The sequence below is a fragment of the Chiroxiphia lanceolata genome, chromosome 4 (assembly GCF_009829145.1).
Source record: "Chiroxiphia lanceolata isolate bChiLan1 chromosome 4, bChiLan1.pri, whole genome shotgun sequence".
In the NCBI taxonomy this organism is placed as follows: domain Eukaryota; kingdom Metazoa; phylum Chordata; class Aves; order Passeriformes; family Pipridae; genus Chiroxiphia; species Chiroxiphia lanceolata.
In genome coordinates this window covers 45334421-45358824 of record NC_045640.1, presented here as the reverse complement: position 1 = coordinate 45358824, position 24404 = coordinate 45334421, and the positions used below count along the sequence as shown (strand labels likewise).

Below are 24404 nucleotides of genomic sequence, written 5' to 3'. Positions count from 1 at the left end.
ATTAAAATTAATTACAAATTCTTATGTAGATTTCTCCCTGTAACTTACAGTTGCTGTGTATACACACAGTCATACAAATACTTCTTATGGAGAATTTGTTTCAAATATGTATATGTATTTCTGAAGCATTTTAGCATTCCATGAATTCCATTTCTTTTCAAGTCAGTGAGAGCATATTGAACAGAACTCCATTCTTTCAAGTATGCATGTTTCATAGGTTTGCTTGAATTTTATAGACCATACAGAAATTTGTGGGAGGTGCTTTCATTCTGAAGTGAGCCATTTGTCTGTACACTTTTTCGTTGTTCTTGCCTTTAATAAGAACCTTTGTATGCTCAGTCTGCTGATGTTGTCTGTTATCCATTTTCACTCAGGTTCTTATACGTGTGATTGACTCAAGAATTACTCTGGGATTATTTTTACCCCCAGTTCACTTTTCTTAGACTGCTATAAAATGGCATGACATAATTAAATCCAGATGTGGGGGTGGTTTGGTTCTGATTACATGACAGGTTTAGCCATGTGCTACTTGGATCAGGAGGACTTTTATATTTTGAGTTCTCCTGTATTGCTAAAGCGTGTAGTATCTTCTAACATTAAGGTCTTCTTTCCCTCTCCTAATGCTCAGAATACCTTTATAACAGAGCTTTACTTGAGAACTAGTGTGTCCCTGTTTTTATAGGGGATAGGTAATCACTAGGAACTTGACTTGAGAACACCTGGAATTCATCAAAATTCCCTCTTACTAGCCTGTTATATGAGGATATTGAAAACTTGGACTGCTGTGTTTGCTTACAGGCTTCTATCAGTACGCACCACTATCTTTTAAAAGTATTTCTTTATCCAAGTGAATGATTCTGACCTTTGTTGTGTCTCTGCAGTTTCAAGCATTTAAATTATTTAAGTATTTCTGCATGCTAGGTAACTAGCACATTTTCTCTAGGCTTGCTCGGTAGCAAGGGTATGGAAAAGTAAGTTGAGTATAGCATTTTTCTTGATATCCCCCTCCCTCCAATTCAGCAAGTAGGAATAAAATGCATGGGTAGTCTCATTCGAGGAGAGGTAAACTCCTGATCCGCACTGGGAGAGGGGAGGGACAAGTCGCATCTGCACCATTAGGCGCAGACCACTCTGGCCGTTATTCAATGGGGTGTGTATGTGTGAAGGGAGTTAATTCCTTTCAGTTCCTGGATAAATCCATGGCTGACCTCATTGATGTGACAGCGAAATCAGCGGGAGTTCTCATATGCTTGGCAGGAAGGCACGTATTAAAGTGCTTTCTTTGAACCAAGGTCACTGCATTGCTAATCTGGGCATTTTTCCTGTGATGGGCAAATACCTCTTGGTCTGTGAGCATCCTTTGCTCTTGTTGATACAGAAGTTTGGTTCTGTGCCAAGGAAGCAAGTGGGATATTTACTGCTGAGTTCAAGATGAATAGGGTTTCTAATGGGAGCATGAACCATGGCTATCTTGAAGGCAGTCTTCTAGTTAATTGTATCTGTTTGTTGTGTAACAGCAAGGTCTTTGCAAAAGAGTTCTTTTGAATATCTCCCTTGAGTTCTTCTGTGTGAGCAGGAACATCTCAGCTCACAGAGAATTGCGAGGAACTGGAGGGGTGATCTTTTTTCTTTGTAAACAAGCTCACATTGCAAAGGCCGTACCTAATAAGGAATTTGTCAGTTCCAGAGATACTGTTGGAAATGTTTATGCTGTTATATAGAAAAGCATTCCTCCTTGGAGACAAGTCATCTTGTGTTTTGAAGTTAGGGTGGATGTGTGTGCTACTAGTGTCTGTAGCTCTTTTTTGGCTTTTTGTCAGAGTACCTGACACTCAGAATGTAGGTCTGCTTCAAAGCCAAAACATTTGTCCTTCTGAAATATTTTTATGGACTCTGAAGCTAATCGGAGCCAAAGGTGTTTCAGCACTCTTTGAAAAATCCCTCTAGAAGTGCATGAATCGCCCCCAAACAACAGTGGAATTAAATGTTGTCTCTAGATTCATTCACATAATTTAATAGAGAAATTCCTGTAGTGTAGTATAGCAAGGCTCAAAGTAGCTTATAGCCAGCTTGGGTATAGAAGCCAGTTATGGCAGCATGGTGCCCAAGACAGGCTGATTTGCTTCACTTCTTGTCTAACCAGGTTTACTATGTTCTACAACCCCAAAGTTAATCTTTGCCCACAGTACATATATTTTTGGAGGTGCATCCTTTTATTAGTGCATTTGTGTTATGTTTGGAATAAGTGACCTCAGAGGTGGTAGGAAATTTTGTAAAAAACCCTGCTGATGTAGTTATCCTGTGAAATAGGTAAGACATAATATTACCACTTTACAGAGGGATATAAAAAATAAAATCACTAGTGCAGCTCTAACTAGAACACCACTGATAGTCAGACGTCACAACTGCTGATGTACATCAGCTGTATAGCCCTTGTTTTCTTTCCACACAGCTTCTAATGCTATAATTGTATTTTTGGGTACAGTTACCATTTCATAGTACTCTGCTGCTTTTCCACTCCTGTGGAGTAGAGACACAAGCCTCCATGTGCAGTGTGGCATTATTTACACTATTAAGTTCTGGCGCGTATCTCTGTTTGATCTGATCCTTCGTGTAGCATTGCTGATGAGGGTGAAGGAACCATGACAAGCCTTGAAGACAGGCAGATTCTGGATAGGAAGCTGGCACATTAGGGGGAGATTCCAGCGATTGTTCAGCAGTGCAGGAAGGAACAGTTGTAAACCTGACCTTTCTATGTAGAGAGGCACGAAGAGAGAGGTACTGACAGGAGTTGTTTCAGTTAAGCCATTTGGGCACGGGGATACTTCCTATAGTATATGTGGCCTCCAGAGGTAGATACATCCCCAGAGTCTTTTCTGGCACTTGCTAGACCTCAGGAGGCACCAGCAAAGGGTTAAATAGTTCCACAGTGTGTTGCTGGCTCTCTAATTAGGAAGTGGTCCAAGAGCTCAAAGTTCAAAATGCACATGGTCTGAGCTGGGACTGAGCCCAAGTTCCCATTGATTGCAGCCTCATATGTTAGTGTGCTGCATCTGCACATGGTCTCTTCCCATTGCCATTTCTGACATTTGTTTTCCTTTTTAATATGAAAATGAAACCATTCAGCTACAAAGTTTCACTTCTTTTGTCACTGTCTCAAGTCTTCCATTGCTTGAGCTTGTGTGCTTTCTGGGAATAATTTGTGACTCACTTTATAATTGACAGCGGGCCAGTAAAGCATGACAAAAATCTTCTCAGTCAGGTCCATTCTGCAGCATCTGTGGCTACTGCTGGAGAAGCAGGACAAGTCTACTCCCAGCATCGGAATAGATATGAACTGGTCAGGCTGAGCCTCAGGGGACCTGAGGTTCCTTGTTGGCCCCCAAAAGGAGACATAAAGGACAGGCAAAATAGCATCCAGCTGAACTTGTGTTTTGAGAAGAAAGGGCAGAGTGAGGCTGGGCTGAGGCCACAAAATGGGAAAAGTTAAAAAAAGCAGTTTTAGCAAGCAAACAATAAAAAGTAGAAGCCAGTTGCATGGATAGTAATATGAAAGGGGACAGAGTCAAAATGTTAGGCATGGAGCCTGCAATCTAGAGAGTGGACAAAGTTCTGCTGAATCATATAATAGAATCATAGAATATGCTGAGTTGGAAGAGACCCATTAGGATCATCAAGTCCAAATCTTGGCCCTATGCAGGCTACCCCAAGAATCACACCATGTGCCTGAGAGCATTGTCCAAATGCGTCTTGAACTCAGACAGACTTGGTCTGAGTGATAGTGCTGTGACCACTTCCCTGGGGAGCCTGTTCAGTGCCCAACCACCCTGTGGGTGAAAACCTTTTTCCTGATATCTCACCTAAATCTCCCCTGACTCAGCTTCATGCTGTTTCTTTGAGTCCTGTCATTGGTCATGAGAGTGAAGAGATCGGTGCCTGCCCTTCCCCTTTCCCTCACAAGGAAGTTGTAGCCTGCAGTGAGGTCTCCCTTCAGTTTCCTCCAGGCTGAACAGACCAAGTGCCCTCAGCCGCTCCTCATACAGCTTCCCCTCAAGGCCCTTCACCATCTTCATTGCTCTCCTTTGGATGCTCTCTAAAAGCTTAATGTCTTTCTCATACTGAGGTGCCCAAACTTCACACAATATTCAAGGTGAGGCCGCACCAGTGCAAAGCAGAGCAGGAAATCTCCTTCCCCAACTGGCTGATGATGCTTTGCCTGATGCCCCTGAGGACACAGTTGGCCCTCCTGGCTGCCAGGGCACTGCTGCCTCATATTCAACTGGCTGTCGACCAGGACCCCTGGGTCCCTTTTCACAGCACTGCTTTCCAGCATCTCATTCCCCAGTCTGGATGTACAGCCAGGGTTGCCCCATTCCAGGTACAGAATCTGGCACTTCCCCTTGTTGAAGTTCATATGGTTGGTGATTGCCCAGTCCTCTTAATTTGTTGAGGTCTCTCTGCAGGGCCTCCTTGCCTTAAAGGGAGTCAACAGCTCCTCCCAATGTAGTGTCATCAGCAACCTTACTTAGTATTCCTTTGAGTCCTGCATACAAGTCACTAATGAAGATGTTGAAGAGAACCCAAAAATTTTGTTTTCAGATGCAGAAAACTTAAATATTTCATTTTTTTTGCCTGTCAAAATATATCTCCTATCCAAATTTTTCCATAGGAAAACAAATTATTACTATGTTTTCAGAAACTTGCATTTTAATAAAATAAAACCACACCTTCCTTTAGAAAATACATTTCAGTAAAACATTTTAGTTCTTGCTTGAAATCAAGCAAGGGGTTCCAGGAGCTTTTGTGACCTTGTGTTTAAGGATGACATGGTTTTGGGGGTCAGAGTTTTAATTTTCACCCCAGAATAGATAGTAGCTTCTAGGGATGACAGTCAGTTTTTTGCTTATGAAAAAGGTGGTGATTCTGGTCTCCACCTTTTTCTCTCTCCTTTTTCAGCTGCATGTGCTTACTATTTACCTCCGCTGGCTCTTGGGCTGCTTAACATAGCAGGGAGATGAGTCAGATCATTAACCTGTCTGAAAAACATACCCAGCAAAACAAATTTGGTCTGTGAGCTTTCACACCATTCCAGGAACATGCATGAGAGAGGGGCAGGCCTGTGCAGCTGGGAATGGTGGTGAAGAAAGGGGGTAGAATGACCCTTTTGGTAAAAGTAAGTTGTTAAATCAGCTTGGCCATTACACTTAGCTGGTGCCTGAGTTGGTATCATTGGCACTGCTGATAACAATTTTCCTACGTCATACAAGACTTAAGGACAAAGAGGCAGCTTCATCCTTGGCATAATTCTGTTAGTGGAGTCGCAGGACTTGTACCCAGGGTGACTTTGTCTAAAGTGTGCCTTTTCAACATAGTCCACTAAATCAGCTCATTCTTGCTCTCTCTTTTGTTTCTTTCTTTGTGGCTACACTGAATTAGCATCTTAAATAAATTGCCATGGGAATCAGAGATGCAATAGCTAGCTTGCTTTCTCTTGTGCATCTACAAACAGTCTTTTCATAGCAGTCTTTTCACAATCTCATGGACAGTGTTTGGGCACTTAATGCATATCCATCAAGGGCTTTTCATGCCTGTCCTGTTCCTTAAAATATAACAGTGTAAGGTGCATACCATATGATATATGGTTGATGGTAGAAGATTTCTAGCACATATTATTTAATACCACAGATGAAACATCCCTCCTTCTGGAGTGACTTGTTGACTATTTAGTTATTCCTCACTCTCGTATGATACATTATTTCTATATTTTGTGACAGTGGTTGTAGAAAGAAAGAAGAATAGGTAATTGATTTGATGAAGCAGGGCATTCTCTTCATAGAGGACAAGGTAAGAAAGAGAGCTTTGTAGGAAGAGAGAAAGCTGAAAGACAGGCCTTGTGATGAAGAGGCTGTCGGAGTGGATCCATAAGAAAAGAGAAACTCTGAAAAAGGCCTTGAAGTTCAGGACAAGAAAGCATGGTTCATAGGGGGTGTAGGCAATTTGGCTGTTGGTATGGAACAAAAGATAACCTCAATTGCTGAATTTTTGTGGAAAAACATGCAGGTGCATTGGGAATAAGCTCAGGCTCACTAATCACAATAATAAGTAATCAATACTGTGATCACACACGGGATCTCAGCAGAGAGTTTCATGTTAAAAGTATTAGAAAAAAGCTCTGGTAAAATAATATGGTTAGTGTGGGTAGACAGAGTTCACTAAGTAGAAATCTGGGTAAAAGTAAAGGCAGTGGTAGGTTCTATCTTGGTTGGCAGCTGATGGAGCTGTGCAATGCACCAGAATCTCAGATATCATTGAGGAACGTGCCTAGGATGTCTCACTGTGAAGAAAACTTGCAAATGTGACCCCGATACATTGTGATGCAGCACTATATGCCAGAACTCCTCGTGCAGCCTGTCAGCAGAAGCCCGAGAGCTGTGATATGCCTTCCCATCTGAACGAGGTGTGCTAACTCCAGCATCTGCTTCTGTGGGGTGTTCAACTCCATTACCAAAGCAGAGGGGGAGAGAAATACTTTTGCCAAGGCTACACAGAAATGAATGTAGTGTGATTGCACTGCTTTAATTTGACCCCAGAAAAGGATCTTAAAATTAGGAGCTGTCAAGGCATTAATACAATAGCCTAAAACACAGGGTGAAATATGGGACTGGAGAAGAAGATTAATCGAAAGCTGAAAAATACATATGGATGCTTGTAATCACTACATAAAGTGGTACAGGAGCCTGCACAAGCAAATAGTAAAGCTGGACAGACTATAACAAGAGTAGGGTGCCTTTGGGATGTGAGGGAGGAAGGGGTAGATGCTGAGAGAAGAATTTATCAGAAATGGTCAGAGAAAAAATGGTTAAAGCCAAAACGATGGCATGGGTTTTAAGGAGGATTTTAGTTATTTCCAAAGCAAAAAAGAGCTCAAAGACCCTGAGGCTTGAAGCACAAAGCATGATATTTATGCAGGGAGTTATTATAAAACACTTGATGAGAGTGATTTCGGTGGCAGACAGGCCTCACAGCCAACTAGAGGCATAAGAAAGTAGGACAGAGCTGGGATGAAATGGGATCAGCAGCTGTAAGCAGGAGTATTCAATTAACTAGGAACAATTCAGTTCAACAAAGGACGAGAGGACTTGGGGAGACAGGTGGGATCATAGATGGGCTGAGGCAAGATTAGCAGGAGCTTGTATTTCAGGGAGTATTCACTCCATGCAGTACTCTTTTGTCTCTGTGTTAGATCAGTAAACTGACGGAGAAATATTTGCTTCTGTGCTACATTACCTTTCCTTGAACGATGGGGGGCCACGGTGTAGTGCTGAAGAGAGGAGAGACTCAACACCTCCACTTTTAACAGCAGTAAGTTGCTACATCAACTTGGTTCTCTCACAGAACCTTACCCTAAGGTGCCTCTGTTGTGACTCTGCTCATTCGGGGCGATCAGGACCAAAAGAACAAGCAGTTAAGATGGAGGTGAAGAGAAGCAGGCATAGGAGGATCAATGAAGGTTGGAGGGTCAGATCAAGAAGGTCAGGGTAAGACATTTGTGACAGAGAAGTGAGAAATGCCAGTGTCAGCAAATAAAGCATGTTAGGAAGGATGAGAGTAAGAAAAAGAGTGAAGAGAAGAAAAATCAGAGACTTTGCAAGTAAAACTTCTTTACAGTGAATATGAGCTAAACTTAATTTACATATTTTTTGTTCACTTGTCTGTATGTTTGATTGACCTAAAAGAAACAATGCATTGGAGATGCCTGTGGGCTCTCTAAAAGTGTTTGTATGAATATACAGCAAATATGTGCTTTTCCTGAAGTGACCTATTGATTTTTTTTTCCTTCCACCTTAAGCCTTTTAATGCCTAGCAGCAAACCGTGGAGCACTGGCCCTTCCCAGTCAGTCCCCCTTGTTCCCCTGCTTAAGAATGAAATGCAATATCTTGAACACCCAGAATGCGAAGAAGCTAATCATTGGCTCGCATTGTGGCTGGCAGGGCAGACCCGCCTCTTTGGCTTGTGCTGACAAGCTGTTTATGTTTGTGCAAGGCCACCCTTTAACTCAGCCGCCCGATGGCCGTAATGGGACCAACTGGCTGAATGCAGGGAGCTAAATCTTCTGATCAGAGGCACAGCGAATTTCAGCCTCTAATACTCCTGTGTGGACTCTATGGAACACTAGTAAGTAGCTTTCTGTCGTCTTCTGGCTTTTCTCATAAGACTAAGGGCGTGTTTTAGCAAGGCAGGTAGGCGCTGTCATTCAGAGAGGCAGCTATTAAAGTATTTTCCTCTGTGTAAAGTAAAAGAGCAGCTACTTTGTATGCAGTGTCATGACTACAAGGACCACACGATTTCAATCTCAAATGAGACAATCTCTTTTCCTGGGAGGCAAAAGAGAAGAAGTTAATAGTATTCAACCCATTTCAACTTACTAGGTTATTTTTTTATATGTGCATATATATGTATTAATTTATTTAATCTGCATCTAGTTATTATTTTTAGCTACATTTCCCGTATTTGATCATCCAGTCGTATTTCAAACACCAGTAGTTTTTGCAAGGTCATGAGTAGCGTGGTTTAGAAAAGTGTGAAATGGCTAGAAATTAGATACTATAAAATGAATGCTCCCCAAAATGCTGATATGTGCTGTCATATTCAAAGATATATGCCTAGCAGTAGAAAAGCAAAGTTAAGTTCAGAGATTTCAGTCCTCTTTGTTGAGTGCTATTGGGAAATGTTCACAGCTCCACAGAGCAAAAGACTGCAAAGATGGAATGAGCTTGACTTCTTGCATCTTTAATATGCCCTTTGTAATTTTCAGAATTTGAAATAAAATATTACCTGCTTGGACAGTATTCTTCAACTTGGTCCTGCATAGCATATATTGATGGACATTTATATTTTTTCTTTTACCATTTATACCAGCAAAGAAAATCTTAATGGCCCTGTTAGAGCTGACCACTATGCAGAATCTTAGAACTGGTCTGCTCCTGAAGTTTTGGCAAGTCTATGTCTAAGTTTCATGTGGTCAGTGAGGCTCAGACTAGAAGACACCTGGGGGAAAAAAGTAGCAGTCACTGTAAATAAGTGTGTTCATTATTCCTCTTTTTAAAATACAGGAAAGTAAGTTTCAATCAGATCTTCAATAGCCTTGATTCATGCCAAAAAAAAAAAAAAAAAAAAAAAAAAAAAAAGCAAATCCGAAGCTGGGCCTGATACTATATTTCTTTCCCCTTGTTTAACTTGCCCCCTATGGATGTACGCAATAGGGGGATGCCCTGGGGGTTGTGCCCTCATCTCTGTTGTGCTGCTTGTGTTTTGGGGCGTGCCACAGCTTCTGCAGACAGATGCAGTCTGGAGAGCTTTGGCTCAACTCTCCTACTCATCTATAGGATCTCAAGGACTGCATCAATGAGTTGTGAATTGCAGAGGGCCAGTCAAGCAATATTATGTGTGGAAGCAGTGGCTAGAAGACAGACAAAAATTTCAAATAAAATTGGTCAGATTATAGGCAGCTATTGTACTTGGTGCATTTTAACTAGGTGGGTCTTGATGCTGATGGTTGTTCAGCTCTGAGACTGAGCCTCCTCTACAGCAATACAGTGCATGTGTGGTAGTGTATGAACTAAAGCTAATTACAGCAATAAGCTGCTTCTGTGCCAGGCTGTGAGCACAAGCCAGAGTGTTTCAGTGTTTCATTCGCTCTAAGTACCAGATAGATACTAACCCTTGATTAGTAAAGATGGAAATGAAATTGGTTTTTGTCTAGATTAAGAAAGCAGGATCTCAGTACTTAAGTAAAAGTGAAAGCCATGAGATACACACCTAGGAGTTTTTGCTGTGCTCTCTCAGTACATACTTAGGAGTAATCAATATGCTTACCACATTGTCTCTCTCTTGACTAAAGAAAGAACTCCCTTGTGCATCACGAGCTCAGCACAACATGGCTGGCTCTGTAGGGGCAGACTGTGCCTGTTTGATTTGCATCAGGGTAAACAGGCAGAAGATTAAAATTGATTTTTTTCCTCCTAGAGAGCTCATTTTGAAGATGTATTCATAGGGCTTGCTAAAACAAGGTGCTGAATCAACATTCTTCATTTAAAAAAAATGCTCTGAACTGCATAAGCTATAATTGCAATTTTTGATTCTGAGATGGTAGGCAGTTTGTGAAAACAAAATTATTTACTTGTACTCATTAATAGAGCATTCAGATAGCCTGGGAAGGAGATAAGCATATTGTCCTCAATCTACAAAAGAGGGAAATGAAATCTGCAAGAAAGCTGGAAATAGAACTAAAATCTGCTTCCAGGGCTGTGTTTTTACTGTGATTCATTCTCTTCCTCTGGCTCTATAGGTGCACTGTATGTTGACTGCAGGATCACTTGCCAACATTTTCCTGTGGTTGAGGAAAATGCAGGCACATTTGTAATATAGCTATTGTTCAGTTGTTCAGCACTCAATGGAAGGTATTAATTTGGAGTTGACTGAAACCCTGAGCAGTATTTCCCAAATATACTTATGGTTACCAGATTACTAAGACTACCAGATTTCCCCTTCATTGCCCTTGAGAATGTCAGGCCAGGCTCTCAAAGTGGATCGATTTCTTGGGAAAGAACAACTTTGGATTAATAAGAGTTTTGAGTTACTAGAGCTGTAATTCATGACACTGGGCATTTGAATTTTTAGTGAAAGCAGAAGGCTTCAAGGGTTATTTTCATCTCAGGGTTTTGGACTTTTAGCAGGTGCTCTGCTGCTGTGTCCTATGTGCTTGACACACATGAATTAAGGTTATGATAAGGGAGAGCCTGTGAGTGAAATACCACGTGCCCCCCTCCCATCAGCTTTTTGAGTCTGACCAGGAAACTGAACTGTCAGGTAGCAGGACTGAAAGAAGCAATGGCAGCTTTCTGCCAGGTTTGAATAGAATTCCTTATAAAATCGTTCACTATCAATAGAACTCAGGTCTCCATAAGGATAAAGGTTGAGATTTGCAAACAACCCCTCCTCAGCCTCCTTGGGTAAGTTGCCCTCTCTGTTAAATCTAAACCCTCTGACTACTATCCTCCATGCTAATATCCTCAATTTTTACCCATACGTATGAAAGCTTTTAAAATCTTTCATTTGTGGTTTGAGTTTTTCTTTTCCAGGTCCCTTTTCCTAGTTATTAGATCCTTTTCTAGGTAAGGGATATTGTTGCCACTAAAGTGGAACATAGTTGGTTCTAAAAAAATGAAAAATGCTAAGCATGCAGCCTTTTCTATTAAAAAAGAAAGAGCAGCAGGGCTGTAGTACCCAGATCTCACTCATACATCAAGAGCAAAGAGTCTTCTTCTCATATGTGCATTTAATTTTGATGCTGTTACTTGGAGAAGGCACTGCACTTAGGAAAGAAAAGGATTGCTGGGCAGGTTATAGGTGCAAAATTCACCCCAGGAGAAAAGAGGAAGTTCCTCAACCAGGGATTTGCCACAGGGCCCATTCTGCAGGGTGGCCTGACATATAATGGAAAACTTGGGCCAAGACAGACACAAAAGGGATCACTTCCTATCTTCCTTGCTCGTGGCAGACAGTGAATTGCAGTGGCTAAGTGGTCTTCAGGTCTGTAGTGCCTTAAATCATCTTTATCTACCAGTGTCCACTGGTTTCTTTCTCTCCCTCCTGTCTGATTGATATGCCTGGCCTCCCTGCTAGCCAGCAATGCTGAGAGAAACAAGCAGCAGTGTATTATGGCTCTGCTCTGCTCTTATGCTGGGAAGACGTTCCCTTGGACTCCATAGGCAAGCCCTAAACTTTCTTCTTACTGGAATCACTGGCTTACAGAACAGGCTGTCTGCATTGCTGCTTTGCTTTGATAGTGTGTAAAAGGCAGAGTCTTACAAACTACCTTCTTTTAGGGTACATACAAGATATTGTATATTGTATAATATTAGTTGCAGCCTCCAGATGGTCCACCCTGATGCCTCTCTAGCTCACCTCTCTCAGGCCCAGAAAGCAAATTGTATCCCAGTATGTGCTCAAGTAGGCAGGAAATATTATAGATGCCACTGCTTCTTCATCCATGAAGAAGCTTTTAAATATTTCATTTTCCTTCCTTTTTGCCTTTGCCAGAGGTCTAAGAAAGCAGCAATTTAAGCTCATAGCATAAAATGTCCCTAATTAAGAGGGTAGCTTGCTGTGTTCTGTTCTGGTTGCTGCTGTCTAAAAAAAATTATCATGGCTGTCATCAGCATGTGAAACTGAGAAGCATAGTATCCATTAGGATTCAAGAATTGCACTGCAGTTCCCCTCCTGAAATGAAATCATACTGGGGCTTGCTTTCTTCTTGACATCTTTCTTCTTATGCAGCATCCTCAGTTGACACTTTACCTAATGCTCCCTAAGGTATGCTGTAACCCCTAATGTACCTTAACTGTCAAATGTTAATGTTTGGTATAGTAATATTCTGGCATGGAATTCTTCTGGTCTTATTCTGGCAAAACTCTCACTAATGGCAATAGAAAGGCTGGTTACTTAAGGGCTGAAATGGGACTGTGAGAATTACAATCTTTTCTCATATGTGCGGTTTAATTTCTGCTTCTGATTAGGTTGCTTAACTTTAGAATGGTACCCTTGGTCTTTTTTCTATTAGTTTTTGAATGGGTAAGAGCAAGCTGATAGGTATTTGATGATGTTAATATCAACTCCAGCATTGCAGTGGCTGAACTTTCTGCATATTACAGTTTTCATTTGCATGCCTTCATGAGACCACCTGTCTAAAGAAATCTGCCTCCTTCTCTCCATTTTCCTATCACTTTCTCCTGATACCTCCTCATCTCTCTAACTTTGTAATCTATGCTTGATACTCATGCTTTGTGATCCAGAGCTACATCAAAGCATTTTCTTGGGTCGTAATGGCTATGGAAAATGTTATGCTGTCACACTCCAATACACAGGTGGAAAAATGCGAGCCAGGGCACAAGAGAGGATATAGGGGTGGGAAGAGATGATCTTATGGATAGAAAGAGATGGGGCAGCATCTTTTATATGCAGAGGAGGTATGTAGATCAGGAGATTTTCAGTAGAGAAAATCTTTTTTCCCATCTGCCTCAAAGCCCTGCACAGCCTCAACCCTCTCAGACTTTCACTCTGGCTTTTAGTGTCTCCTAGCCTGAGGCCCCTCATTATTAGACCAAGTTTGCAGCTCATGCCTGTATAGGGAGGGCATCTAGCTGCTCTGTCATCCGTGCCCCCCACCTCAACCACAAAGTTCACAGCCTCTTCATCTTTCTGCTACAACTCCTCTCCTCCCATCCTAGCGCCACCTTTTTTCCCAGGCCTCCCTTATCCCATCCTCCTGAACCTCTGTGTTCAATACCATTTAAGATGCTTGTCCTCCCTGCCTCGCAGTCCTTAAAAACTTCCCCAGAGCTCTTTACTCCTTGCCTTATTCTCCTCCTACTCTCTGTCTTCCTCACTACAGCCCAGAGAGAGTGCAGTCTGAGAGACAGGGGCTGTTTGTTCTCCCCAGGAGTCTCAGGTTCTTCAGTGCAAAAGCCTCAACATACCTTCTTTTACCTCTTTCTTCTACTTGAAGGCAGGAAGGCAGGACAGGTCCAGGATAAACCAGGCACTTAGTCCTTTGTCTGCTGTAAGAGTGGATAGATCCAGGCAAGGTCAGAGAAAGAGAAAGACTAAGCCAAGAAATATATAAGCATGGTATTTTTTTTTTTTTTAAGAAAACATAGCCCTTTCTATTTATCTTGGCCAACAAAGTGTCCAGTATTCAACAAGTATCTTGTGAACCAACTTCAGGCCCAGAAGTGCTTTTGAACTGTTCACTGTGATTCTTCATGTGCTCATTTCTTTGTGTTACCAATCACATGGTAACATTTCTGATTCTTGGATGAATGATGTTTTCAAACAAAAAGAGGGATTTGGACACATTACTTTTGGTTCAGAACTTTTCATGAATGCAGACATATGAAAATGTCTTACATCAGTGTTTCCTGGATACTTGCTTTTGAAAGGAAGCTTACTTATGTGAATGAAAGTTTTGAAAAACAGTGATACTGAGACAGTACAATTTTATAGGAGCCAGGGCTGGTGGTTATTTCTCACAGTAGCAAACTATGACTTAGGGCAGTACAGAGCAGAAGCATGAGCATGGCACAAACTGTATGCCTGTGTTTAAGGGACATGGTTGCCACAGAAGAAACTTAGAGCTTGAAGTAGAATTACAGTCAGGAGGAGTGTGGGCTTACCTGCTGTTTCATAGTATATTTCCATAAGAAGCTTGAGCATTTGGCTCACAGTTGTCTTTCTTCCCCTGCTCTGGTCCATAACATCCCAAGTGTGTGTCCGCTGCAGCATTCAGCGGACCCCTGTGAGCTAATTCACCTCTCATAGCTTGCAGAAAATTTATGCGTTTTATTATAGGGCAGTTTTCTGTCAGGTAATCAATCAACTGTATCTGTTCAGTGGCAGTTCAACAAGCTCTCAGTGCAAGGTAAGACCTGTGAGTGTGCAACCAGAGGGGAAAAGGGAACCTTTGAAAACAGTCTAATGTTTGTCTTTTGAAATTATGTTCTTCTGATATTTGACCTTCCCTGATGAAAACCACTATGACATATGCATTGCACGCTGTTTGCTGACTTGTTACTTAAAGAATACAAAGTATACAGCCGTTAACTCCTGTCCTATGGGCTTCAGGGTACGAAAAAGGGATCATGATTCCAGCACACTTAGAAGGGAAAAGGCTGCGTTTTTCTCTGTCACCAGTGCTCTCAGAATGAGCTCATGTGCCCCAGGCAAGCCCCAATCCCTGCAGTCACAGATGTTAGTGAGACTTGATGAGAAAAAGTGGCTTACTGTTATGCTTATTCTCCCTTTTTTTCTGGGAACAGCTAGGGGCTACTGCAGGCTGTAGTGAAAACAGCAGCAGCCACAGGGCTTCTCCAACGATGACATCAAGGTTATAATGCATTATGTTTTTGTCTGAGCTGCATATTTCTTTCTGTGAAAACAAGTGATACATTATAAAGCAAAATACATGCATTATAAAGCAAAATACCAAAAGCACTGAAACAGCCCATTTCTCATCTAACAGTTGGAGCAGGCAGCAAAGGATTATCACACGATATTATCTCTTTGAGAGATCAGCTGACAATTACGTGCCTTTCTGGAGAGGGACAGGCTTTTGCCAAACTCAAGTTACTGGGCGCCAAGCTGAAGTACTACAATAAAATACGTAATGAGTCCAGACTGAATACAAGCTTAGCATCTGAGCCCAGACCCAAGATGGCTGTTCCCTGTGCTGGATTTAAAGATGCTGGTGATAAGATGATTTATAATGTCACAGCTACTTTGTCTTTAAAAAATGTGTTATTGTCAGTGCCAAAATCTACCTTATTTTATGTCATTGACAGTGAGTGAACTGAAGCTTCTCCTTGGACTCCTCCAAGGGTAGATTTTTCTCAGTTTATCAGACTTGAGGTTTTTCAGTCTGTACAAAGCCTGCCAGCTTGTTTGCATCAGAAGAATTATCTAGGACTTTAACTATGACTGACTAGAAATCTGCATAAACATATTTGAAATCCTACACCAGGTGGTCTAGTGCTAAAATCAAAGGTGAACACATAGTTGTAGTGAAACCCTGGCTTGTTAATCTACTATCCTGAGCTTCTATCATTTAGGTAATTTCACAGATTCAAATCAAATGGCAAGGTGCATCCTCTACCAAACCCAGACCTTTCACCTGTCACTTTCTCAGTATTTAAGCTGCAAAGAACAGGTTGAAAACCAGGATGCTTTCATCTATACCTTTGCAGTTCAGCACTCACAATACAACCACACTAGACTAGATGGGAGCAGAATTCAGGCCAAGAGAGATACATACTCTGCCACCTACTGTGCATTACAACCTGTCCATCACTGACTGAGGAGAGTCACTTTTTCCTTGCTTTAAGGAACATGCAATGAGGTTTGAAAAAACCTTTCAAGAATCTACATACAAAGCCACATAATCAATATCTAAGCTGCATCCTACTCCACTCTTGTCCTGCTTATATTGCTAACACAGTTGATTTCTGTGAAAAATCAATATGGAAAATAACAGAGTGGTTCTGTATCTGGCATTTGAAAACATCCTAAATGGAAGCATCTTTTTTTCCGAGAAGACAGATTGCTCCTAGGTGGCTGTTTTCCCTATCTGATCAGTTCTTTGTTGTAGTCTTTCCTATACGAAGCTTTCTAGAGTAAATTTTCTCACTGTTAAACTGTTGAATATCTTCCATCTCCAGTTTTCCAGAAAACTAGCATCCCTGTTCGATATAACAACACGGTGCTTGACTGCCTCAAAGGTCATGGAGACAAGAGTGTGAGAAAGTGAGCATCAAATGATGTCCTAGTAATATCCAGGCAGCATTGAAGGGACACACAGCTAGCCTGTCTGGAGGCAGGAGCTATCTATGGACAGTAGGGTGCTGGTACCCCAATATGGATGATATGAAAGAGGAAATCAATTTTGAATATAAAAAAAGAGAGGAAAAAGACGGTGAATAACAGTCAGGGAAATGAAGGGTCATTTAAAATCTATTTTTGAATCTTGAATTTTCTTGAAGTTTTCTTACAGAGTTGTTATTTGTGAAAGCTGCCTTTGATGTAAATTGACAGACATATTGAAAAGCACCTGAGAGATCAGTGTGAATTAATGCATTCACTCCTTGGAGGGAAAAAATATCTGTCAGCACAAGTATCAAAAAATGGTTACTCCCACCTACTCTCCACTTTAACACCATGTCTCACCAAAAAATGCATTCTTATTCCAAAAATAATAGTCATTCAACTTGTACTGTGACAGTACAGTGAGGAGAGAGCCTACATGCTTAGCAAACCACACAAGGGCTGCTCTGCTGTATCCAGTGAAATAATTTCTGTCACCAGACTCAGAAGTCTGCTCTACCAGTATCAGGTCCTTTGGTTTCATGGAAAGTATCAGTCCTGGTAAAAATGTGATGTAGTCAGTTCACCCCACTTGATTACTAAGTGAGAGAATAACTCAACTGTTAACGAACCCTGCTTACTACTGTTTCAAAAAGTAATATTATTTGCTTTAGCTGATGTCTGTGCATTTCAAGTGTTTTGCTGCTTACTACCTGGATGGGAGAGGAGGGGAAAAATGCTAGAATGCAGGTCAAAGGTACACAACTGTGGTAGCAGCTGAGCAGTAGGGCACATGAAATCTGTTCTCACGTACCTCTTGTTTGTGTGATGTGCTCTGGTGTCTAATAATAAAACTGAGCTCATCTGTAGCCTTTTACATTGGATCACTAGGTTGTATTGTATTTCACTCATCTGGAGGGCTGCCTTTTTTCACAATAGCTGTAGGAATATAATACCTTTGAGATCTCTACCTGATCTCTACCATTATTCAATGGGTTGTACAACTGTTGGAAGGATTTGTGACAGCACAGGAAAAAAAAAAAGAAAGAAAATGAATTTATATTTTCCTCCTTTGCTTCTACTGATTAGAGTCTAGTTGCTTTTTGGTTTTTTGGGGGGTTTTTTGGTTGTTTTTTTTTTTTTGGTTGTTGTTGTTGTTTTGGTTTGACTTTTAAATAATTCAACTGCTTTTGACTTTAACAGTCCAGTCATGTCAATCCTGGATCCAGGTACAAGATGAGTAGACAATCAGCACAATCCTAATTGTGCAAAAATGAAAAGCTGAGCAAGTGACAAGGCTCAGGACTTTTAGGCAGAGTGTTTACAATGGTGTTTTTATTTTGTTAATGACTCACTGTACTGATTCACCCATGCTTTAGTGAAAGCTGCCTTGTTTAGAGAGTCTCACTGTTCAAACAGGGTAAGATTATTCCCAATAGAAAAGCTTAAAAAAGTCCTCTGGGAAAACTAAAGACTGAATAAAACTTGTTATTTTAAAGTAAAGAACATGCAGATAACAACCTTAGTTTTAAGCAATGGCAAAACTTTTTTTATCCACCATAAAATTGTTTAAAATTGGTTTTCTGATTTTTTATTGAGAAAACATTATTCTTCAGTAGTGACCAAAAAGCCATGAAGTATCCAAAAATATAGGTGACTCCTAAAGCCTTTGGTATATTGAATTTAATCGGGGCTCTAGACCTTTAAATAGCTGAAAATAGGGACTGAAAGTGACTCGGGAGTTTGGAGTCATGGACTTTCATGGGCTGCTTATCAAAATTTTACTTCTGATACTTTTGGTAAAATGTTCATTCTTGTAATGAATAGCTTGGATCACCCCAGAAGTTCTCTATTAAGCAACTGTCCACTGACTCTTTATTAGAGAAAAAACTCACCTAAACGAAACAAAACCTATCAACACAATAGATTTGCTTCTCACCTGGAAGCTTTAGAGGATGTAAGTGGATCAGCATCCACTTCCCTGTTTATAGAAAACATGTTGTTCTAAATGACTTGCTAAACTGTTAAACGATTTCAAGTAATGGACTGGATTTCCCTGCCCCCCTTCCAGAGAGGCTGGGAGGGAGGGCTGTAGCGTCTGTTTGTTTCCACAGCGGCGGGGGAGGACCCGGCTGCCACTTTCTTGAGTGGTGTGTCGTGCTCTGGGCTGCTGGGGGCTGCCTGGGGGAGCAGTCAGGCATCTGCAGACGGGAGACCATCCCGGCATGGGGCTGGTTGTTTATTTTCAAAGCCTTTGTACCTCAGGTTACTTGTAAGGCTGGTGCCTGGGGAGTTCTGCTAAAACTGGACTGTGTATATTCCCTGGTTTGCCTGTAATTTCCAGTTTATGAAAACCAGATGGATGACTCAGTGCTCTGCAAGTTAGAGTAGGAATGGGATCTTCTGACATAAGAGCAGCTTTTACAGAAAACACTGAGTTAAGAAGATTCAGGCTCAAGCTAGATTGCTTCTTCCCTCCCCCCCTCTTTTGTCTATTTTTACTGCATCACTGGTATGTGTCCAAGGAAAGTCGGCCATATCATTGGGAAATACAAGGGGATAAACTTTTGACTGTCGGATCTCTTCAGGCTGAGAGACTCCAGAGTAAATTAACTGGGAGAGAGAGAATTAAAAGGAGGGATTTCTTTAGGTGAACTTTTTTGGTTGTCTACTCTGCCAACAGCAGTGTAAAATAACGAAGAAACTGCAGCAGTCCTTTCCCACTGTCTTTCTAAATAATGTAAGTTACCCTTTCACACTCATCTCTAACTGTTCGTGTGTTTTTTCCGCTTTCAGGTATTTTGTGAGAGCAGTGGTTTTACAGCGGGTGAGCTCTTGCCAGAAGCTCCGCTGTGTGAATGAGTGAATTGCTTTGTCTTTCTTTTTCTTCTTTAAGTCAGGGTGGTAGTGGGGAAGCCGAGTTTGACACCACCTTTCTTTGACAGTCGTGCTAGCTCGGCTTTAATGGCTGTCGAAACCTTTAAACCTTTTCAGTGTTTGTGCAGAAATTTGTTTGTAGTTGGCAAAAGACAATTGCAGATGTTTTGATTGAACTGTGCGTGTCAGGCTTGCTGTAAGAGCAGGCGTTTCAAAGGGGACTGTGTGATGCTATGTAAAGAGGACAGGATGTGACAAGGGAAAACAAATGTTTCCTGCTCTTTAATATTTAAAAGAAATAATTGAAACAGAGCCAAGGAGTTTGCCTAGGAGAGATATAGTGATGTTTATTCAAAGCAAAATAATGACTGTAAATGTGAGAGGACAATGCCAAAGTCTAATTAGGAGAGACACTACTTTTCACAGTTGTTAATTTTTTTTATTCTGGCAGTTGACATTAATGTTGCCATATTCTGTTGTTGTGCTTTTTGTGAAGAGTAACTTGAGCCATTAGCTGGTGAATAGCTCTCCATAGGTTATTTAGGTAGGTTGATTTACTCCCTTCTAATTTATTTTACTATTTTCAAAATGCAGTCTAGGCAGACTGTCAGGCAGATTGATAGGTTTAAGTAAAAATAAGGGGTTATAATTAGAGATAATGTACCAGGTACTATACTAGGACAAGAAATAGACCAAGAAAATCGCCCTGAACTCAAACATTCATTAGACCAAAACAATTAAATAACTGTTCATTTATATGGGGACAAATGAGAAAATTGTTGTGAAACTACAATGACTAAATAAATATTTCTTACTTAAGAAAAGTTGCTTTCTGTTCCAGCCTTGGATTTTTTTGATTTTGAGGACAATGGATTTACTACCTGGATAATAGTTTGTGGCCAACTATTGTGCTTTAATAATCAGAAGGTTTTTTTCTTAAAATTCCACATTCCTGCTTGTGTGAGAACTGAAATTAAATTGACTAGCAATACTAATGAAAGCTTCTAGACAATGTAAATATTTTTAATAAACTTGAGAATATAAACCGTAGGGCTTAAAAAGCATATTAAAAGGTTTAGTTTGTTAAAATCTATATAAACTTATTTATTTTCAAGCTAGTCCCATAATTTTCTGGAAGATATCTAAAGCCTGGAGTGGTTATAGAAAGAAGGTACCAGAAAGCTACTGATTTTTGGGACTGCATCATCCTGCTAGAAAACAAAGCTACCAGAAAGAGGAGTTCTCTGTTTCCAGAGAGTTTTCTTGGGGGGAATCAATCCGTTAGCTGCTGACAAAATGCAATAAGGCTTCTGTGCTTTGGCCCTCATCCAAAACTGCTTACCATAAACAAAAGGTTTCCTCAAACTTCTCAGCAAAGGATTTGACAAACTTGAATGGTGAAGAAACTCCCTGGTCTGACCCGGACCTGCAATGCCCAGAGTTTGGCTATAAAGAACAGCTTGGGGTTTTCTCCATGGAGGGTTCAATTCAGTCCTTTAGATTCATCCTTTTTCATGAGAAATGGCTTTGATATGCCTTTAATACACGATGTCTTTCCTCAGGGAGAAGGCTAAACAGAACTTTGCTTCAAGGAGCATCACTAAGACATGCCGCTTGAGGGCCAGAAGGAAACATGAAGTGGGTTTTATGACAGAACCAATGCTAGATTTGATTATAGGGTTTCTGGGAAGAGGGAAAAATGGAAACAATTATTTCAGTTATCTGGGAAAAATCTTTTGATTTCTTTGTGTAATTCATAAAGGGAGACAGCAAATGTATCTTTCCAGACACAGAATAAAAATTAGAAGTATATATATGCTTAATGCCTTGGGGGAGGTGGGGGGTGTGGGTGTGGGGGTGTGTCTTATAAGTTGATCTTTTTTGCAGCATTGATTTTTTATGAAATCTAGATTTGAGACAAGCAGTCTCCATGGCCACATGCAAGGGCTGTCTGAATCCTGCCATGTCCGGCAGCAAGCACAGTGTTTGGAAAATTAGACCTTACCTGGACAAAGATGACAATACTGCTGGGGAATTTCCCCAGCCTGTATTTCTCAGGCAGTCCCAGTTTTAGCTTGGAGGTCAAGTTGTTTACTGGAAAATCCCAGATAATTGGTGCTTGAAGCCAGCGTGAAAACATGCTGGGTCTGTCTTTGCCTGATAATGGAATTTCATTAATTCTTAAAAAAAGTAGGATTTGGACAGCTTATATAAACACAGTGATGCTCCTGATTCCTTTGAGGAAATATGAGGAATTAAATTAACTGAAAAGGTTCTGAGTGTCCTAATGCAGAGAACTAAGTGTTGTGCATTACTATACTGAAGCTGAAATTTAATCATCTGCATAAAGTGTTAAATATACGCAGTTTTGCTGAAACATATAATACTGTGTCTAGATACATGAACTATTTATATAAAAACAAGGGCACAATGTACAGTAGGTTAGGATAAATCCTTGAGCCAAATGTAAAAGAATTTGATTTATCTCTTGGCAAGCATATTGTTTCATTGAAATTAAATGTGTGTGAGGATATGGGTGTAGATAGTTTGAACTATTTTTTTATACACAGCAGCAAACATATATATTACTCCAAATAATAAATTCAGTTTATAAAGTATGTTCCTTAATACAGTTGCATTATATAAGGGAATAGCTCTTTAGATTTAATTAGTTGTTTTAAGGACAATGCAATATTCTGTATTACAAAGAGCCATTAATTCCAAAGCCCTAAAAATCGATATTTTGCAGGGTAACATATATGAACTTGCTCTTTTCAGTTGTTGAAGCAGACCAGTGACTGTCAGATTGAAATCCGCTATTGCAGATGCTACACTTGGCAGACACCTTCAACCAAAATTAGATATTCTATTTCCAGAGAGCGCAGGTTATGATTACGTTTTCCGCTGATGTTTCCTGGCAAAAAAACAAAGGTGAACTAACATGTGAAATGCGTTGCATGAGCTGTTAAAAAAACAAGACTCTGGAAAAAAATCAATATTTGTTGAAAGGAATCGATACTGAAAAGGAAATAATTTTTATTTAGAGGTTTCTAAAATACTGGAGGGAAGAGAACAGGGCTTAGCAGTCACAGAAATGGACTTTATCTCTCTATACCTCCATTTTTGATAGGTTAACTTTCAAGACACGCTGCTTCTGTTAGAATTTGGTTTGCTCTTCTATTTGTTAGGTGACATGAATGGATTGGAGGCAGTCCCTTGGTGTGCTGTAAGGTTTATGTTAACGTGTCTGTAAAGGAAAGAGCTGCTTGGTTGCAAACACTTAAGATCAATTTGGAAGAATTCTTGTTTTGTGGACAAGATTTCTTTTTCTTCGCCTTTATTTTTGATCAACTGGAATAAAGACCACCTCCCACTGAACAAAATTCAGGCTGACCTTTGGAGAAATGAAAATGGCATTTCATGTCAAATTTTCTGAACTGTTTTATTTCTATAAAGATCATGTTTTATTTCTGTGGTTTAAATAGCTAAATATTTACTGCATAAATTGTAGCATTAAAGGCATTTGTCTTTGTTTTCTACCACCGAATCTCTAGACATTTTCTGTCCACAACCTGTAAACACATCTTGGCATTGCATGTCATTCCTTCTAATAATTGGGCTGTCTAGCTATATTTGGATTGGGCACTGCTTATTTAAAGAGGTGATTTTAGCTGGAAGTCAGTAATTTACTTTGATCACAGGAATAGCAGTTTGTGACTAGAATACCATACAGTGAAATAAATGACATAACATGTCACTAATGCACTGTGTGGGGACAGCCAAGGATCTAGTCAGCTGAGATGTCTGCTGGCAACCAGGGAGCCTTCTTACTTGCTAGCTGGACTTTAGGGCAATAACTCAGAGGAAAATCCTATACAAAAGGAAGACTTGAAATAGCAAATGCAATATAGTTCTTCTGGTGCTAAACAGGCAGATGTAGGATGTAGATGTTGGCTGGCTCTATCCAGCCACTATCTACTGCCACTAGCTAGTTGCAGGAGGGTTAAAAGAGGCACAGCTAAATTAAGAAGGATACTAATCACAGCCATGTGAAAAATGTTAGCAGCATGTATTCTGGCACTTCTTACGTTACATGGTGACCCTGTTAACACAAGCATCAAAAGAAACTGGTGCCAGAATGGCTACGATGGTTTACTGTTAAATATTAAATCTAGGCTGTAATAACTTTAAGAATATGCCCTGCCACTAGGAGAAGACAAATAACTTAAAAATTTACTCTAGTCACATATATACTAAATGTTCCCCTGGAAGAACTCTGAACAACTCTGCTTTTATGGTCAGCACTTTTGCTCATGTGTAAAAGTATTATTCATTCTCTCTCACTTCAAAACCATCTGCATATTATCAGTTTTGGATGCATTTTAGAAGTGGTTAATTAGGAGGATGGTGATCTTCAGTCTTTATGCCAAGGTGGATGCCCTTTGTGAAAGAGTCAAAAAGATTAGAGTAGGTGCAATTACTTTTGATCAGGTTTTAAATGCATGAGGTGAATGTTCAGCAATTTGCTTGCTCCTTAATCCATATGGATTTATTTGTCTTAGTGTTATTAGTCTGCCTAAACATGTGTATGATCAGTTTATTTATGGGTGACTTTCTGGTTTTTTGTCATTGAAAGCTATTTGTTTTGTGCTACCATGGGATTCTGTTCTTAATTTCTTTTTCTTTTAGTTCTGGAAACATAGAGTGACAATTCCCTCTTTCTCTGTTATTTTTTTAATGAGTTTTTAATGCTAGGTTTGAGAATACCCCTTCATTGAACTTGCAATTTGGAATATTGTTATTTCTGGACTGATGGCTTAAAGAAAAAGGGAAAGGTTTAGTCTCTGCAAAGATTTATACTCTGCTTGCCTCCTTCTACACTGAAGTTTAGTAGAACTTGATTATTTCTGAGCTTGAAGTTGTGTGCTGTCTACCTGTGTGGTTTGTGAATTACTCAGGATTGATTTATCAAGGAAAGAGCAGTGTCCAGATTATTCTGAATGATAAAACTCTGACAAGTATGAAAATATAAATGTGCAAAATACTCCTGCACTTTGTACAGAACAAAACCCCTCCAAAGCAGACAGAATCTTCAGCAAATGCACTTGAAACA

General features: G+C 40.3%; 1 protein-coding gene across 11 annotated transcripts in view; it reads left to right on the top strand.

The window, feature by feature from the left end:
• Nucleotides 1–24404, top strand: part of TRIM2 (tripartite motif containing 2) — a 91480-nt gene that overhangs the window by 10300 nt on the left and 56776 nt on the right. For 2 of the 11 annotated variants that reach the window (XM_032685506.1, XM_032685499.1), the window contains exon 1: nt 8039–8176. The exons of 8 other annotated variants lie outside the window; for them this stretch is intronic. The gene's annotated coding sequence lies outside the window, so the exon portion shown is untranslated. Of the gene's footprint in view, nt 1–8038; nt 8177–18654; nt 19155–24404 lie in introns of those variants that run through there. One more of the 11 variants, XM_032685505.1, reaches the window with a different exon arrangement.